Consider the following 18859-nt stretch of genomic DNA (forward strand, 5'->3'; position numbering starts at 1 on the left):
TCAAGGGCATATACCTTGGTTGCAGGCACATCCCCAGTAGGGGGTGTGCAGGAGGCAGCTGGTCGATGTTTCTCTCTCATCGATGTTTCTAACTCTCTATCCCTCTCCCTTCCTCTCTGTAAAAAATCAATAAAAATATATATTTAAAAAAAAATTCAACATGACATACTCAACAATAGTGGCGACATTTTATTGAGCACCCATTATTGCATTTCTAATATCATTACTGTTTTTCTTCAGGGCTCCAACTGCCTTTGCTCTCTACACATTTGTTTGTGATATGACCAATTCTATGTTCTTAGCTCCCACACCTGTTTCATCAACCTCTTCCTTTTTACTCTCCTCTTGTACAGTTGGAGTCTGTGCATTTTCTAGAATGTTTAATACAGCTTCACCTTGAACTTTAATTTCCTCAGCAGCTGCCACTGTGCTTGCTGAGATCAATCCTCTATCTTGGCTTCAGCCAAAACTATGCCAGTACAGTAAACCCTCAATTTTTCAGACCTCCATTTAACAGACTTTGGATTTAAGGGACAAAATTTCTGGCCGATAAGTTATATGTGGAAATTAACACCCTGTTAATTTTTAAATGCTTTTAATCAAGACTTGCTTATTATTAAATTAACAGGTTATTCTTTGTTATTAATTCACTGTTATTTTTAACACATTTTAGCAAATAGTCCATATGTTGGTAAAAACACTATGGTAATTTCGCTGACATAAATAAATATTACATATATACAAGTATAGTCTACATATTTAAATCCAAGAGTCACCACCCGTAAACAATGATCAGAATGATTAGCACGTGATCACCTGGCATCAAGTGCGGTAATTGGTTCTGTTGCCAGGTGGTGTGACTTTCTGCAACAGTTTTTTTTTTTTTAATATATTTGTATTTATTTCAGAGAGGAAGGGAGAGAGAGATAGAAACATCAATGATGAGAGAGAATCATTGATTGGCTGCCTCCTGCATGCCCCCTACAGGGGATCGAGTACATAACCTGGGCATGTGGCCTTGACTGGAATTGAACCTGGGACCCTTTAGTCCCCAGGCCAACGCTCTATCCACTGAACAAACCAGCTAGGGCTCTGCAACAGTTTTAATGCTTGCTGGCTGATGTTCCCAGGTGTGCTAAGCCATGCCCCAGCTGTGTGCATTTGTTTACTGGTGGTAGCTGGTGAATGCATGCATTTACTAGATCTATTCAGTATAAATTTAAAATTATAGCAATACATATAGAAAACTTTTCTTTGAAATTAAACTTTTCATGCATACTTAATTGTAATTACACAAACATATCTACATAAGTAAAAACAGATAAACTAATTTATCAAATTTTAACATATGCATCAGAAAATCGATTATGTAACAGATTTTCAGCTTTAATGGACACCCCCTTGCCCAAATCAGTCCCTTATATCGAGGTTTTACTGTATCTGAAGCTGGGCACTTATAGACATCTGGTTTGGTGATGACAAAGGATATTCTTAGATTTCTGGATAGTGCCCCTAGTAACCCCTGTAACCCATAGAAAGCCCAATTTGGACAATTCTGTGACTGTTTTTCACTCCAGCTCTGTTTTGCTTTACTGACTGGTTCTTCATGAATTTCAGCTGCAGCTGCCAGCTGGGCCTGTGTGGTTGCCTGTGCGGAATCTTGGTCCTAGAGCTCTGGTACTGATTCATCACTGTCAGAGTCTGTCCCAGGCCCCGTCTCAGCCTGGGGCTGGGGCACCTCCCACTCTGTAGCTGGGATGATTTCTGTGGCTCACCCTTCACTTTGTGAGGGAAACACAGAACCAAGAGGGCCGCAGAAAGAAATCAAGTGAGACTGTGACCCACATCTGTTGCAGAGGACAAAACGACTCTTGAAAAGAGCTTCAAATTTAGCAATTAGGAGGAAAATGGAAAGCATCCAGGCAGAGAGAAGACAGATGATAAGACTGGTGAAAAAAATCAGGTCACATTTTTAAAACAGCTAAAAATCTGAGTTAGGTCTAGAGCAGGGTGCCTATGAAGATGGCAATGGAAAAGTTGAATAAAAGACAGCTAATGAGTCTGAATTTTATTTTAAGTGAAATGTGGGAATTACTGTAGAAATATATTTTAGTTAGGAAAGACTCTAATGTCTCTCTTTCTCTATTTTTTTCTATGAACTGCAGACAAATAATGTTATTCATTAACATAAATTCACTATGAAAAACTAACCTAACAAATGCTTATGAGTAATTATGTATGTAAGAACTTAATATCAATGGGATATTCCTTATTATTGCTTCAAACACAAAAATAGAAAGGTAGATTGCAAAGTGGAAAAAAGATGGGAGTTAAAAGCAGAGAGATCTTAACCCCATTTTACAGCATCTTCTGCTCTAGATATAACAAAAAAAATTGTCACTATTCCCTTTGATATTGTAAAGTAGTATTGATTTCTGAAACAATATTAGCTAAAGTAGTATAAGTACTTCAGGAAAATTTTCATTAGCTTATGTTTTATTGTTTGCCAAGTAATATTACTGAGTTTAAGTCAAAAGCAAGTTAAATATCACCTGAAATAATTTAAGTTCATAACAAATGCAGTTATTTGCCTGCATGTGAGGAGAATCACTTATGACGAAAAAATTTTGGTGAGTTTGATAAAATTATAATATAAAGCCTGTTATCATTAAATATTTTAGCCAAATTAAATATTTATGTATGTATATGTGCTTGTTTTCAAGAGAATACACATTACTTTGACTTGCATTATTTTCAACTAAAAATTATAAGAGAAGAACCCCATCACAATCATCACATAAATTAGAGGAACTGATTGGAGGAAAATTAGGAAAAATGTACAGCAGAAATCTATCTTAAACACTAATGTTATATTCCAGAGACATTTTTAAAGGATACAAACTGAAGGTTTAAAGTAGATAACAATCACACTTACTTTTATTAATACATCACTTATATTTACTATACTTACTATAATAAACGTCTATACTAATAAAAGGGTAATATGCTAATCAGACCAGATTGACAGGATATCTTCTGGCCCTCCAACTTCCTTCTGGCCAAAGCCATGGTGGCGGGGGCCGAGGCAGAGGTGGTTAGGAGTGATCAGGCCGGCACGGGGAAGCAAGCAGTTAGGGGCATGATCAGGCCGGTGGGGGAGCAGTTAGGGGTGAGATCATGCAGGCAGGCAGGCAGAGGCAGTTAAGGGCCATCAGGCAGGCAGGCAGGCGAGCAGTTAGGAGCCAGCAGTCCCGGCAGTCAGACATCCCCCGAGGGGTCCCGGATTGGAGAGAGTGCAGGCGGGGCTAAGGGGACCCTCCTGTGCACAAATTTCATGCACCGGGCCTCTAGTATTAATATATTTATTAATGGAAGACCTTGTCTAAGAAACAGTGTGTTCAATGGTCATTTAGTCACATAGAATTGGTTTTGAGTTTATAGTAAAAACGGCATTTTAAGAGATGTGGGTAGGTGATACCTCATAGATTTCCTCAGGCAGCTCATTTTCAAATTGAGGGTGCAGTAGAAACAGGTACTGACAATCAACATGCAAACCTTTGCTAACTTCGTAACTGAGATCTGGAAGAGTGTGGTGAGCGATGGTGGGAGAGGTGCGTGTTCAGCTGGGCTTCAATGACTTTGGGGTATGAAAAGGCAGAGCAAAGAAAGCTGAGCACTTCTGGTCAAGAAAGTGGGTCACAGGGAATCCTGGCTGATTATGGACCAGGAAAGGCGGACCATAATGGAGACATTTAAAAGACTGGCTGACAAGTTTCAATTAGATGTGACAGAAAAGAAGGGGGTCAGGTTACAGTGTGTGAAGGAGTGCCTTCAAAAATTTGGTGTGTTTTCTTGGCAATTCACTGCAGGATGGGTGGAGGCAGGATTCAGAGAGTCCAAATAAAACGCTGTCTCTATAAATCCAGGAGAAGGACATCTAAGCCCCCCATCAGAGGGCTCATCTGGCAGGAGGCAGTTTGAGAGATTGGCAGTTCTTAAATAAACACAGTTTTTTTTTGTCTCTACTTCCAAGTTCACAGTATATTGGTTTCCCCCTCTTATTGCCTTACTTCTAACAACGTTTACTTCACTTTGCTACAGCTTTTATTCTCCGATTGTAAACTTCAGGGCAAAGACCATCAACTTTTCATTTCTCACAATGTTCGATGTCCTGCTTCCAGTGCCAAACAGAAAATAGCAACTGAAGAAGTACATTACATGGAAACTGAATTTCTGAATTTCACCTTCTGGGCATCTTGAATCATTACTTTCTACACATAAGAAAAAAAATTTTTTAATTCAATAATTGAAAAATAATTATATTTTATTTGATGCTGTCAATAATATAAAAAATTTATTTTTATTGGAAAATCTGATGCTTACCCTCTAAAAAAATGTAGAAACAGTGTGAGAATGCTATCGGGGGGTAGAGTTCCTAACTGAATTTGGAGAGTGTGTATAACAAAAACAGATGGATGGAAAAGAAAATAAGCACTCTCTTGCAAAATGACGAGATCGTGTAGGTTTATAATTTATCATCCTTCATGTTCTTAATACATTGTGCATAACCACGGGCAGCAAGTTTCAGCAGGGCAGATTCAAACGCAGTATGTTTTGCCTCACAGAATGTGTTGCTGCTTTTATGGTTCCAAAATGTACGGTGCCCCTGGAACTGCAAATGTTGTCAGATTAAAGCACTTGTCATTTGGATTTGCTCAAACAATAGCTTTTGCCAGAATTCGTTCTTTCTGAAAATGATTGCCTTTTAGGAGTTTTCACAGATAGATTTATTAGCTTTCACACTGAATAAAAAAGTGAGAGCCTGCTATGCAGATCGGCCCCAGAAGCTGTTGTCGAGGATATATTTCCAACTTATATGGCAACATCCTTTACTTTTATGTTCTATCCTCTCTAAAAGTGATAAATTGAGTTTTGTTTAAAAAATACCAGAAAGTGCAACAGAATGAAGCAGGACAATTTTTTCTCTGTTTTTTTTTTATAAGCCCAACGCTTGGAGTTTCCTTGGTTTTAATGTATACACACTTTTACTGGAGCAGAAGTTTTCATGGTAAAGTTGCTAGAAATTAGGACTCGATGGAACATAAGTGTTATTTAAGAAATGTAGTGTCCATGTAACTTCCTCCTTCCACTGGGGTTTTTGTTTCTTTTTCTTTGAGGGTGTTGGTTGCTGTTCTGAAAGGTTCAGTAAACCTGTAAATTTCTTATGTCTTGAGAGAGCATGCTATTCTGTCAGTTAAAATATCATTAAATTTCACGAAACAAAAAGGCTTTCAATTACAGTGAAAACATTTGACATATAGAGAGGGTGGGATGAGGGAGTAAGTGAAACAGAGGAAATGAAGGAGAAAGAGGAAAAGAAAGAGATTTCTAGCACCACACTGATGTTCAGTATCAAAAAAGAAAGGAATGTTCACTCCAGAGATATTTACATGTCTCACTAGATACATTGCAGGTATTACAATGATGCTTCACCTGGCGAGACTCCTCATGTAAGTAGATTCCACCCTCTTTACACTTCTACTTGCTGCAGGGTGAACAAGGACTCAGAGATCTCAGTGTGGCATCTTCCCTCTTGTGGCATATCTCTCCTGCCCCGTTGTGTCTCTGTGGCCGGTTCCAGGGTGTTCTCTTCCAAAAGAGAAATAGAGTCCGAGACTCTCCGAGGCTACGTAGGAATGGCCCTGGGGCTGCGTCTTGTTTATTTCTCGGCAGCACATTTTACTTCAGGAAAAATGTAGCTCCTTCGGATAACTATTTGCTATTTCTTAGTAGAAACTATGATGTAATGTTGTCGTGTTGTTTTTTTTTTAAAGTAGTGTCCTATGATTAGAATCCCGTTGTCAAAGCTGAGCTTTTGTGTTGCATTTTGTCAAATCTCTGTCTCTCTACCACACTGGACGTTTATAAGAACATTCATTCTGAACTAAATATTTAGTCCTTTGATCCTCAGAGAAGTCTCAGTGGGGCAGGATCAGCACAGGAGATGAGAAGTAAAAAGCCATCTTTAGCCGGAATTACGTGGGTCCTTCCCACCTACAGGTAATGGAGTTAGTAGTGCAACAGGCCGGAAATGTGCCCACCACATCTACTGCTAACGGACCCCAAGCTTTTCACTGTCCCAAACTCAGCTTCTGGTAATATGTACTGAAAAATCCTGGTTATTGCCTCTTTTTAAAACCATGTATCTCCACGTGAATCTAATAAAAGCTGGGGACCCTTGCGCCAAGAAAGGACAAACATATACAGGGACCTCCTGCTTTCTGAAAGTTCACTTTTACAGAAAGCCTATATTAGCACCTGATTTTGCAAACAGGAAGAAATCCAAAGAGGATTTGCACTGTTAAAGAAAAAAAGTGAAAATAGCTCCTTCGTTTTATGCCATTTCGACTTATGAATGATTTCATAGGAACAATTTCCTTTCAGATAGCTAGGGAACACTTTCCCTCTAACCTACACATTAGTGGCCAAGGATTCAGAGAGCTACTTCAGCCTTGGTTCAACCACTACACTAAGGCATTTAGCTTCTGGAATTTAACTTTATCAGCAATAAGCAAGAAAGATAAGCAAGATAAATTTGGAGTCTATAAAATACTTTTAAAAAGTAAAAAGCAGTTTACACGTATAAAACCCGAGGGTCAGAGCAATCTAATACAGAAGAGAGCTGGCCACCAGTATATATGCTGGGGGTGGGCACTGCTCCATTTCCTACTGAAGAGCTCAAAAAACACTCTTTCCAAGATTGAGAATTTTTTTTGCTAAATGAAACAAACCAGATAGCAACCTTACTTTATCTGCAGTTGTTTCCTGCCAGGAGTATAAAAAAATGTCCATGCCATTGGCCTCTGCCTTCACATCTCTTCCGTGAACATGTGGTAAGGGAGCAATGAGGGGCAGGGAGGTGAAACAAGTGCTTTCTCACTTCCTTTCAGCTGAGCGGCTCTCTTCTTCAGAGGCATGAAGTAGTAATGCACAGGCTAATTCCACCCAAATAATAGGCCAAGTATCAGGGAGACATTGTCTGATAAGTTTGTACTTTCCACGGTTTTGAGCAAACAATTTCTAGTTTGTGGAAATTTTCTACGTATATGTTTTAGAGTAAGTTATTTTCTTCCAGTGCATATCTCTCCAGGCTATGTCAGTCTAGGATACAGTAGGAGTAACAGCGATAAAACTAAACGACTTTCATTTAACAATGGCCATGTGACGATGACAACCTAATCATTTCATATGTATTTACTCACTAAACATAATCCTTGACTTGGATACTTTTAAAATGCCCATTTTAGAGAAAAGTGCATGCCATTTAAGTAGTTTACTGAAAATCCCAGAACTAGCAAATGGAGAAGCCAATTATGTGCAGCGGGAAGTTAGGTGGTTCAGTGGAAGTGATTAATATTAAAAGGTTACTAGGCATTTGGGATCGCCATTCCTTCCCCAACACACACACACACACACACACACACACACACTCACACACAAACACAGATATGGAAACACATATACTTATTGATAAAAAGTTGAAAAATACTGGCATGTTCTGGGCACACATAGTTGAAAGGGTTAAAGAGAATAAAACGGGGCAGAGAAAACTTATTGTGCTCAGCAGATATCTTGCAGAAAGCTTGCAACCTTGAGCCTGGCATAGCCCAGAGAGCCACTGGACATCTGGTGCCAGGAAGAGCCAAGGACAGGACACGTCAGTCAAGCTCTGTACGTCAGCAGAACTGTTTGCAGCCAGTAGCAGTTAATAAAACCCTGCCTCCCCCTTCAGTCTCCGCTGACTCCTTTGTTGGAATCAGCCCACTTGCACACAGGTGCCTGAAATAAAAATCTCTTTTGATACATTATGGCAGTGGTTCTCAACCTTCCTAATGCCACGACCCTTTAATACAGTTCCTCATGTTGTGGTGACCCCCAATTTCATTGTTACAAATTGAACATAATTAAAGCATAGTGATTAATCACAAAAACAATATGTAATTATATGTGTTTTCCGATGGTCCTAGGCGACCCCCAAAGGGGTCGAGACCCACAGGTTGAGAACCGCTGTTTACTAATGTTGTGGCCCCACCCCTTAACAAAGAAACAGAATTTCCGGAGGATGGGGCCCAGAAATCAGGATTTTAAAAAGATTCCCAGGTGATTCTAATGTGCAGCCAAGGTTGAGAACCACTGCATTATGGCCTCATGTCATTGGTGCATGACCCGAACCTTTCAATAGTGTTGGTTCAGAATCTGGGAGACCAAAAAACACAAGATCTGAGCACAAGAGTATACTACCTGCTTAGTTCTAGCTGGCGTGGTTTCAGCACTGTCAGCTCTCAGTGTAGTCCTGAGCAAAGGGTAGCTTCACTGAGTATTACTCTCATCCAGGATGTGAGAGGCAGATGCATGTCTTTATGTTTACTTATACCCATAATTATTCGAAAATATTATAAAGTGTACAATTTCCTTTTTACCCCACAAGGAACCTAAATTAAGAGATCCAGCATTGCAAAGAAATGAGCCAGGAAAACTTATTAATAAGGGACTTGGCAGGGAAAACAGAAACCAAACTAGGTGTTTGAAATGAGGGAATTGCACAGGGAGTTCATTATACAGGTGCTGAATAAGCTGAAGGAGTAAAAATTGTTAAAAAAATAAAATAAATAAACAAAAAACACTGAGATAAGCCAGAAAAATAACTGCAAGAAGAATCTACCACCTTACATCTGGAGAAATAAAGGGAAGAGGTTGTGATTATCATAATAGAGACTGTCATAGAGTGGTCCTGCAGCACAGAGCTCACACTTCTAAGGAGGGTGTAAGCCTGTTGCTGCCAGGAGGGGTTTCAATGATGTTGGTGCTGGTGGAGAAAGGGAATCAGAGGCTAGATAGAATCAACTGCTGCTACTGTGGGGAAGTGCTGTTGTGAAAAGAAAAGCACTTCTTCTTTGTGTTTACCCTGCAATTTTCTACTTGTGCTGCCCCCTACTGTCAGAATGTCACAAGAAGGCAGCTGTAATGAGACATGTGGTATGTAGATTTTCAAACTCAGCATCATAAAGGAGCAATTAAACCTGATACAATGAGACAATAGTTCAATAACCAGGAAAATGGGCTGGTAGATATTTAACCTCTTTGTGATTCAGTGTTCTCATTTATGAATTTTGGACTGTAGTAATATCCACCTCGAAGTGATGTTATAAATATTAAGTAATCACATAATGGCATGTAATCTATGCTCAATAAATGTTAGCCCTTAAAATTATTTTTATTCATAGGTTTCTCTAAAATATGTGAAAGTATGGGAAGTAAACAAGAGAGGAAAACCTTTAGAAAAAAACTAGTACTCTATAGAGAATGAATAGGTCAATATTAAAAGTCCAAGCAAACTTACAAAGTAGCTTTGAACTGACAATGCCTATAGTGTGGTAATCAGCCATCTTCCTCCTGTGTGAGTAGTAAGCCAAGCCAGCAGACAAATCAATACATGAAATCTGTTGAGCAGACACTTCTAAGACATTACTCATTTCTGAAGATTCTGTTAAATGCAAGGGAGAACGCTTACATAACATTCCTATCCAAGCAGCAAGGCACTGATCTGTGCCTCTGATTATTCCTGTTTACAGAAGTTTCGATGTGGGAACTGACACTATGATAAGAAAAACAGCATGGATAACAATCTTATAGTGAATCTCAACATTGTTTCCATGTGTCGCCAAGGTTCTTATTAGAAAACTAATATTTCTTAACATTTATCATTGCTGGTTATACTCTAGATCATGTTGAAAAAAACAAAACAAAACAGGAAGCCTGGTAAACTATCACATATATTTGGGATGAACATGCAGGCTGTAAGTCAACCTGTATGAGATTGATCAAATGGTTTTATTAAACACTTTAGGCCATATTTATTTTAAAGCACTTATTTAGTGTTCCTAGAATAAGCAGGGACAGACTGATATTCATTATGCCTTATACTTTATATCAATTACTGCATTTAATTAGCACAAGAACTTCATAAAGTGTTATATTTCATTTCATATTTGAGAAACTGTCCCAAGGTAATTATTTTTAAGTGAGAAAACCATTTATAACCAGATTATTTAGTAATCTTTCTAGTTTACCATGTTTGTTAGATCATATTTTATATATTCCTAACCCTATATAATAAAGAGGTAATATGCAAATTGACTGTCATACCCTTGCACAAGATGGCCACCCCCAAGATGGCCGGCAGGGGAGGGCAGTTGTGGGCAATCAGGCCAGCAGGAAAGCAGTTAGGCATCAATCAGGCTGGCAGGCAGAAGCGGTTAGGGGCAATCAGGCAGGCAGGCGGTTGGGAGCCAGCAGTCCTGGATTGTGAGAGGGATGTCCGACTGCCGGTTTCAGACATCGCCCGAGGGGCCCCAGATTGGAGAAGGTGCAGGCTGGGCTGAAGGACACCCCCCAGTGCATGAATTTTGTGCACCGGGCCTCTAGTTAATATATATTAATTGAATGTTTATTCATTTTCTATGAATTGGTATGGGAAGACACTAAAATTTTTTAAATTCCATTCTGTCTCTGAAAGACACATCTCTTTTTGGAAGATACAATGCATGACATAATTAGAGATAAGAAACCTACTGAATGGCCTGGCTGGTGTGGCTCAGTGGTTGAGCATCAATTTATGAACCAGGAGGTCTCAGTTTGATTCCAGTGGTGGGCTCAATCCAAGTGTGGAGCATGCAGGAGGCAGCCAATCAATGATTATATCTCATCATTGATGTTTCTCTCTCTTTCTCTCTCTCTCTCTTCCTCTCTGAAATTAATACAAATATATTAACAAAACAAAACAAAACAACAAAAAACCTACTGAATGGAGAAACATGGAGGCTCCCATGTTAACTGGGAGGCTGTACTCCCTTCTATTCTACAGAGCCTCCACCTTACCCTCTGTTCTTCCAGTTTGCTTTTGATCAAGGCAGGGACGTGATCTACAAACACATCAACCAGGGGAATCTGTGGAAACACGTCAAGCACAAGTATGAGAACTAGGTCCCTCGAAGTGCCCATCAGAGCCCGAAGGACCAGGTCCACCCACCAGCTGTTTGCCCAGAGCCAGCGCCTCAGTTTGTGATGATGCTCAGGTCACTCTCCACAGACCATTTTTCGCTGTTGGCAAGAAATGGCTTCCAACTTCTGCTATGTTTAAAGTATGTTTAATCAGAGTCATTAGCATAAACAGTCCTGGAAAAAACAGAAACATATCTATGAAACTGCTGAATTGTTAATATAGATAAAGGTATATATTTTCATATTGTTAGGCCATCTTAGGTATTAGTTTGCACCCAAATCTCTTAGCAAGTAATCTGTGTATGAAGAAGAAATTGACTTAAAGCATGGATAGCATTTGGCATAACACTAAGGAGAGGAGTTCTCACTGAGTTCTTGCTAATTTGTTTGCAGCAAAATCTATTAAAGTGTGGTGCAGGTCCTTGCCTTTAGTCTGACACCATTTCATAGTGTTTGTCATACATATAGCTGAGGCATGAGTGGGCTGGTAAATGACACCATGTGCCTTGCTTAAGTTCTGGAGCAGTTAAGAGATAGATGCAGCCCTAGCTGGTTTGGCTCAGTGGATAGAGCATTGGACTGCAGACTGGAAGGTCCTGGGTTTGATTCCAGTCAAGGGCACATGCCTAGGTTATGGGTTTGATCCCCAGTAGGGGGTGTGCAGGAGGCAGCCAATCAATAATTCTCTCATCATTGATGTTTCTATCTCTCTCTCCCTCTCCCTTCCTCTCTGAATTCAATAAAAATATAAAAAATGAGATAGATGCAAAGACATGTGCATATGGGAATAATAGCAGTTTAATTACCAATAGAGATATTTTTTTAAAAAATGACTTTATCATATGACTTCCAGAGTAGATATATTCATTCCCTCAGTTACATTATTGCTGTCTACAAGGAGGGGTAGGGTCTTCCCTTTTAAAATTTAAGGCAGGGAAGTGATATCAGCAAAATAGCAAAGTAAGGACACACAAAAATGTTTTTTCTCCATAAAAGCAATGGGAATACTGTAAGGAACCAATGTCAGAGATTTCCACATCTTTCCCTCTCTCTAAATAATTAATAGAAATTAACAGTACATAATAAGGATATAGAAGAATTGAACAAAACTATCAATAAAGTTGATCTAATTGATATTTAAAGATGACCAACTCCACTAAACAACAGCACATGAAACATTCAATTGAACATGAAACATTTAAAAGTAGACCATAATGAACAAAATAAACTGATGAATGTAATAGATCCAGAGACAGAGAAGCATGGAACAGATTGTCAAATCTCAGAGGGAAGGGGTTGCTGGTGGGAAAAAATTAACCAAAGAACTTGTATGCATATGTGAACCCATGAACACAGACAATAGTGTGGTGAAGGCCTGGGGAGGGAAGTGGGGGCAGGCTAGACAGGGTCAAATGGGGGGGAAAAAGGAGGGACATCTGTAATACTTCGAACAATAAAGATAAAAATAAAACAAATATAAAAACAAAAATACCAACAAAAATAAAAGGTAGACCATATTCTAAGCCATCCTACATAATAAAGAGCTAATATGCAAATGGTCATCACCCCCTCCCCCCATCACACCATAACGGCTCAGACACTCAACACTGGGGAGAGAGGAATGGGGACCAGCCAGGCACAAATGAGATTGCGACAGAGGAATGGGGACCAGACAGGCTGTGGCCCGGGAGAGGGACAAGCTTCCCACCCCACAGTCCCAGGCACCAGCGCCTGTGGCTGCGGCCTGGGTGAAGCTGCCCGCCCACGGTCGCCTGTGGCTGCAGTCAGCCCAGGTGAAGCCGGCTTGGGTAGTGGGTGCCTGTGGCCGGCCAGAGGGAAGGAATCCTGAGTCCCGGGTGCGGGGCAAGGCAGAGGTGGTTAGTGGCAATCAGGCCAGCAGGGGAGCAGTTAGGGGTGTTCAGGCTGGTAGGGGAGAGGTTAAGGGCGATCAGGCAGGCAGGCAGAGATGGTTAGGGGTAATCAGGCAGGCAGGCAGAGGGGTTAGGGGTGATCAGGCAGGCAGGCAAGTGAGCAGTTAGGAGCCAGCGGTCCCAGACTGTGAGAGGTAGTTTTACATCCCCTAAGGGGTCCCGGATTAGAGAAGGTGCAGGCTGGGCTGAGGGATCCCCCCTCCCATGCACAAATTTCATGCACCAGGCCTCTAGTAAAAATATAACTAAGAAAAAACCCCAAACAAACAAACAACTCCATGTATTTTTATTTTTTTGTTAATTTTCAGTGGAGGATATTTTTTTCCACTGATTTTTAGGAAGAGTGGAAAGGAAGGAGGGAGAGAGAGAGAGAGAAAAACATCACATTGAATGTATCAGGGTCTGGGATCAAATCCGCAAACCAGGTACATTCCCTTGACTAGGAATCAAACCCAAGTCCTTTTGGTGCATGGGCTGACTCTCTAACCATTTAGCTACCCCAGCCAGGGCAGTAACTCCATGTATTTAAAAGTAGGAGAACTTCCAGGTTGGTGAGCACTGGAGGTGCTAAGTTGGTGATACAACCAGTCATAGGGAAGCTCCCCATCTCTTCCCACATACCTTGCTCTGTGCAGCTCTTCCATCTGGCTGTTCCTTAGTTAGATCCTTATATGATGAACTGGTTATCTAGTAAGTAAACTGTTTCCCGGAATTCTGTGAGCCGCTTTAGCAACTTCATGAACCAGAGTAGGGAGTCCTGGGGACCTCCAATTTATAGGTGGTGAGTCGGAAGCACAGGTGAAACCTGAACCTGTGATTGACATCTGAATTGAGGTCAGAATTGTGGGATAGAGCTTTTAACCCATGGGAGCTGATGCTAACTCTAGATAGATAGTGTCAGAATTGAGTCAAATCGTATGACACCCAGTTGGCATCAGAGAATTGCTTAATGTGCGGGAAAATTCACACATTCCGTTTCAGAATGGAAGTATTGGAAGGAAGTAAGAAACAATAGAGTTTTCCCTTGCACAGTATTCATGGATCAGAAGGCTAGGACAACGCTAGCAGCCTCTCCAGGTCTTACAATGTAACTGAATAAAGAGGTTCACTCAAAAGAGAGGCAGAATAAAGACTTTCCTTTGTAAAACACAGGTTTTGGTTAAGAAAGGGTGTAAGGATAATAGTTCCAAAGCTAGGAAATGTTTGAATGTTAGTAAGAGACAGGAAAGTTAAGCAGAGAGAGCACTTTGGGTTAGGTTGGGGGTTTGGGAGTTGGGTTGGATGATGACTGCTGAGAAAATGGAATGCATGCTGTGTACAGTGATACCCTAATGGGACAGGGCAACATAATCCAAGCCCATGGCAGTCCAGGGGAATAAATTAGTTCAAACGAGATTTTAATATGTATATTATCATCAAACTAAAATGAAGAAGAGCAGTATAAAGGACAACAGATAGATAAGGTAATAACTTTTCATATCAAAAGCATTTTACTAAAGTATAATTATAGCAATTTAAATCACATTAAATTGCATATGACTATGATCATACCCAAGCTTAATAATTCATATCTAATTGTTATTTTAAATAAATTAAAAATCCTGGCATGTTAATGATAAGGTTTTTTTGTTTATTTGTTTTTTGGGGGGAGCGATGTATTACTTTTAGTAAGCCAGTCAGAGAAGGATAAATACCACATGATCTCACTCATTTGTGGAATATAATGAACAGCATAAACTAATGAACAAGGACAGATCCAGAGATGAAGAGGCATCGATCAGACCGTCGGGCTTCAGAGGGAAGGTAGGGGAGGGTGGGGGTAAGGAGAAGAGATTAACCAAAGGACTTGACAGGAAAGTTAAGCAGAGAGAGCACTTTGGGTTAGGTTGGGGGTTTGGGAGTTGGGTTGGATGATGACTGCTGAGAAAATGGAATGCATGCTGTGTACAGTGATACCCTAATGGGACAGGGCAACATAATCCAAGCCCATGGCAGTCCAGGGGAATAAATTAGTTCAAACGAGATTTTAATATGTATATTATCATCAAACTAAAATGAAGAAGAGCAGTATAAAGGACAACAGATAGATAAGGTAATAACTTTTCATATCAAAAGCATTTTACTAAAGTATAATTATAGCAATTTAAATCACATTAAATTGCATATGACTATCATCATACCCAAGCTTAATAATTCATATCTAATTGTTATTTTAAATAAATTAAAAATCCTGGCATGTTAATGATAAGGTTTTTTTGTTTATTTGTTTTTTGGGGGGAGCGATGTATTACTTTTAGTAAGCCAGTCAGAGAAGGATAAATACCACATGATCTCACTCATTTGTGGAATATAATGAACAGCATAAACTAATGAACAAGGACAGATCCAGAGATGAAGAGGCATCGATCAGACCGTCGGGCTTCAGAGGGAAGGTAGGGGAGGGTGGGGGTAAGGAGAAGAGATTAACCAAAGGACTTATATGCAAGCATCTAGGCCTAACCAATGGACATGGACAACAAGGGAGTGAGGGCATGAGTGAGGGGAATAGGGGGTAATGTGGGGATAAGGACACATATGTAATAACTTAATCAATAAAAAAAAAGAATTTAGAAAAAATTCTATTAAATAATGCAATTGAGCCACAGGTGAGCTTGTAAGACTTTAACAAAGAAGGTCTAGAGAAAAAAGTCCTTTTGGATGAGAATAATAATTAATATTTCTGGATTGAAAACATCCTAGACCAGTGATGGGGAACCTATGACACGCATGTCAGAGGTGACACGCGAACTCATTTTTTTGGTTGATTTTTCTTTGTTAAATGGCATTTAAATATATGAATAAAGACTTTCCTTTGTAAAACACAGGTTTTGGTTAAGAAAGGGTGTAAGGATAATAGTTCCAAAGCTAGGAAATGTTTGAATGTTAGTAAGATACAGGAAACTTAAGCAAAGATAGCACTTTGGGTTAGGTTGGGGATTTGGGAGTTGGGTTGGATGATGACTGCTGAGCAAATGGAATGCATGCTGTGTACAGTGATACCGTAATGGGACAGGGAAACATAATCCAAGTCCATGGCAGTCCAGGGGAATAAATTAGTTCAAACGAGATTTAAATATGTATATTATCATCAAACTAAAATGAAGAAGAGCAGTATAAAGGACAACAGATAGATAAGGTAATAACTTTTAATATCAAAAGCATTTTACTAAAGTATAATTATAGCAATTTAAATCACATTAAATTGCATATGACTATGATCATACCCAAGCTTAATAATTCATATCTAATTGTTATTTTAAATAAATTAAAAATCCTGGCATGTTAATGATAAGGTTTTTTTGTTTATTTGTTTTTTGGGGGGAGCGATGTATTACTTTTAGTAAGCCAGTCAGAGAAGGATAAATCAAGCATCTAGGCCTAACCAATAGACACGGACAACAGGAGGGTGAGGGCATGAGTGGGGGAATAGGGGGTAATGTGGGGATAAGGACACATATGTAATAACTTAATCAATAAAAAAAAGAATTTAGAAAAAATTCTATTAAATAAAGCAATTGATCCACGGGTGAGCTTGTAAGACTTTAACAACGAAGGTCTAGAGAAAAAAGTCCTTTTGGATGAGAATAATAATTAATATTTCTGGATTGAAAACATCCTAGACCAGTGATGGCGAACCTATGACACGCATGTCAGAGGTGACACGCGAACTCATTTTTTTGGTTGATTTTTCTTTGTTAAATGGCATTTAAATATATAAAATAAATATCAAAAATATAAGTCTTTGTTTTACTATGGTTGCAAATATCAAAAAATTTCTATATGTGACACGGCACCAGAGTTAAGTTAGGGTTTTCCAAAATGCTGACATTAAGTTAGGGTTTTTCAAAATGCTGACACGCCGAGCTCAAAAGGTTCGCCATCACTGTCCTAGAAAATAGTCATCATTTAGGTTTGAGGCAAATGCAGTGGCATAATCCTCCAAAAGAATATTTCTGACATAAAAAGGAACAGAATGTGGAAAAAGGATGTTCCAACTATCTCCTCCATTCATGCCCAAGTTTGCACAGACTACTCTGCTATTCCTGTCTTTCCCGTTTTAATTTCTTCTCAGTGAAAACCATTGAGAAAACAGAAATGGTGATACTGAACAGATGTAAACAATTTCCAGTGAAGACCTTAAGAAATAGCTTTGCCCTAACCGGTTTGGCTCAGTGGATAGAGCGTCGGCCTGTGGACTTAAGGGTCCCAGGTTCGATTCTGGTCAAGGGCATGTACCTTGGTTGCGGGCACATCCCCAGTGGGGAGTGTGCAGGAGGCAGCTGAATCGATGTTTCTCTCTCATCGATTTGGTTGCGGGCACATCCCCAGTAGGAGGTGTGCAGGAGGCAGCTGATCGATGTTTCTCTCTCATCGATGTTTCTAACTTCTCTATTCCTCTCCCTTCCTCTCTGTAAAAAATCAATAAAATATATTTTAAAAAAAGAAATAGCTTCAAAACAAGCATTTTTAGGCTCTAGCCATTATTCATTGGTAAATATGCATTTGTTGGCTTCTTTTTTCTTGGACAGTCAAGTCTTGAAAGCTTTAAATGTTGTCCTCCAGAACATCAGAGTATTTTATTTATTGAAGAATGGATTTCACTCACATGCTTCATATTCTGTTGGCTACTCTACCAATATATATTTAGACTTCATAGATTTAAAAAATACATTTAATGGTAAGTTTTAATTTGATCTTTAAGAGTACGTTGTTTCCTTTCTGCTAGTGAACATCTAAGGTAGGGTTAAATTGATCAGTGAAGAGAGTACTTGTGCTGGAAGATACAGGGAACCCTCACTCAACACAGCGGCAGTCTAAGGAACTAAGAAAAAGGACATGTTTTTATTAGGTCATGGGGTATAACCAACCAACAAAGAGTTAACATTATCATTAAAATTTCATTAGTAAATGTGATATTTTTCTTGAACTAGAAAAACAGAAGTATTTTAAAAATTTTATGAAGATTTTTTGGCGACTTGTTCTTAAAGTGAGATGCATTTATCATATCTAAACCAGATGACAACAATAATAAACACCAGATGAAATTTAGTCCGTGCTAGTTAAAGAGGTGAAACACACATATCTGTATATATCACATTCACATACACGCTCTAACATACCATGACTCACAAACACATACTTAATAGTAAAATACACAACACAAATGCCTGTGCCTTTTGATTACTGATTATTTTGTATCAAACTTATATGAAAAAGCAAACTGAAATATTACTTATGGAAAAGTAAATTATTATTGAAAATATGTTTATAAAATATTGATTTTCATTTTTGCACAACAAAGCTACCACATTTTGGATGGAATTTCATAAATGAAAAAAGTTCAAAGATTTATTGGATATTTCTTTTCAATATCCTATCTAATAATAGACAAACATGGTAATTGACTGTACCTTCGCTACCCCTCCCATTGGCTAATCAGCGAGATATGCAAATTAACCCAACCAAGATGGCGGCCAGCAGCCATGCAGCTGAAGCGAGCAGGAGGCTTGCTTGCTCCAGTGATGGAGGAAGCCAAGGTTCCCCGCCTGCCGCGGCCCAGCTCTGAGCTCTGAAAGCAACAAAGTTTCAATTATAGAAGCTAAACAAACCCCAGATACCTGCTTTCAGCAGGCCGTGGCCACAGAGCTGGAGGGAGCAGGAGCCCTGCTCTTACCTCCAGTGACAGCAACAAAGTTTCAATTATAGAAGGTAAACAAACCCCAGATACCTGCTTTCAGCTGGCGAGCAGGAGCCAGCTCTTAGCTCCAGTGGCGGCAACAAAGTTTCAATTATAGAAGCTAAACAAACCCCAGATACCTGCTTTCAGC

The 18859-nt window shown here is 39.4% G+C and overlaps 1 pseudogene; it reads right to left on the reverse strand.

Annotated features, from left to right (window-relative positions):
* Window positions 1–189: 189 nt before the first annotated feature.
* The window catches only part of LOC102256448, a 22598-nt pseudogene continuing 3928 nt past the window's right edge, over window positions 190–18859 (reverse strand).

Source organism: Myotis brandtii, unplaced genomic scaffold, assembly GCF_000412655.1.
Source record: "Myotis brandtii unplaced genomic scaffold, ASM41265v1 scaffold136, whole genome shotgun sequence".
NCBI classification, from domain to species: domain Eukaryota; kingdom Metazoa; phylum Chordata; class Mammalia; order Chiroptera; family Vespertilionidae; genus Myotis; species Myotis brandtii.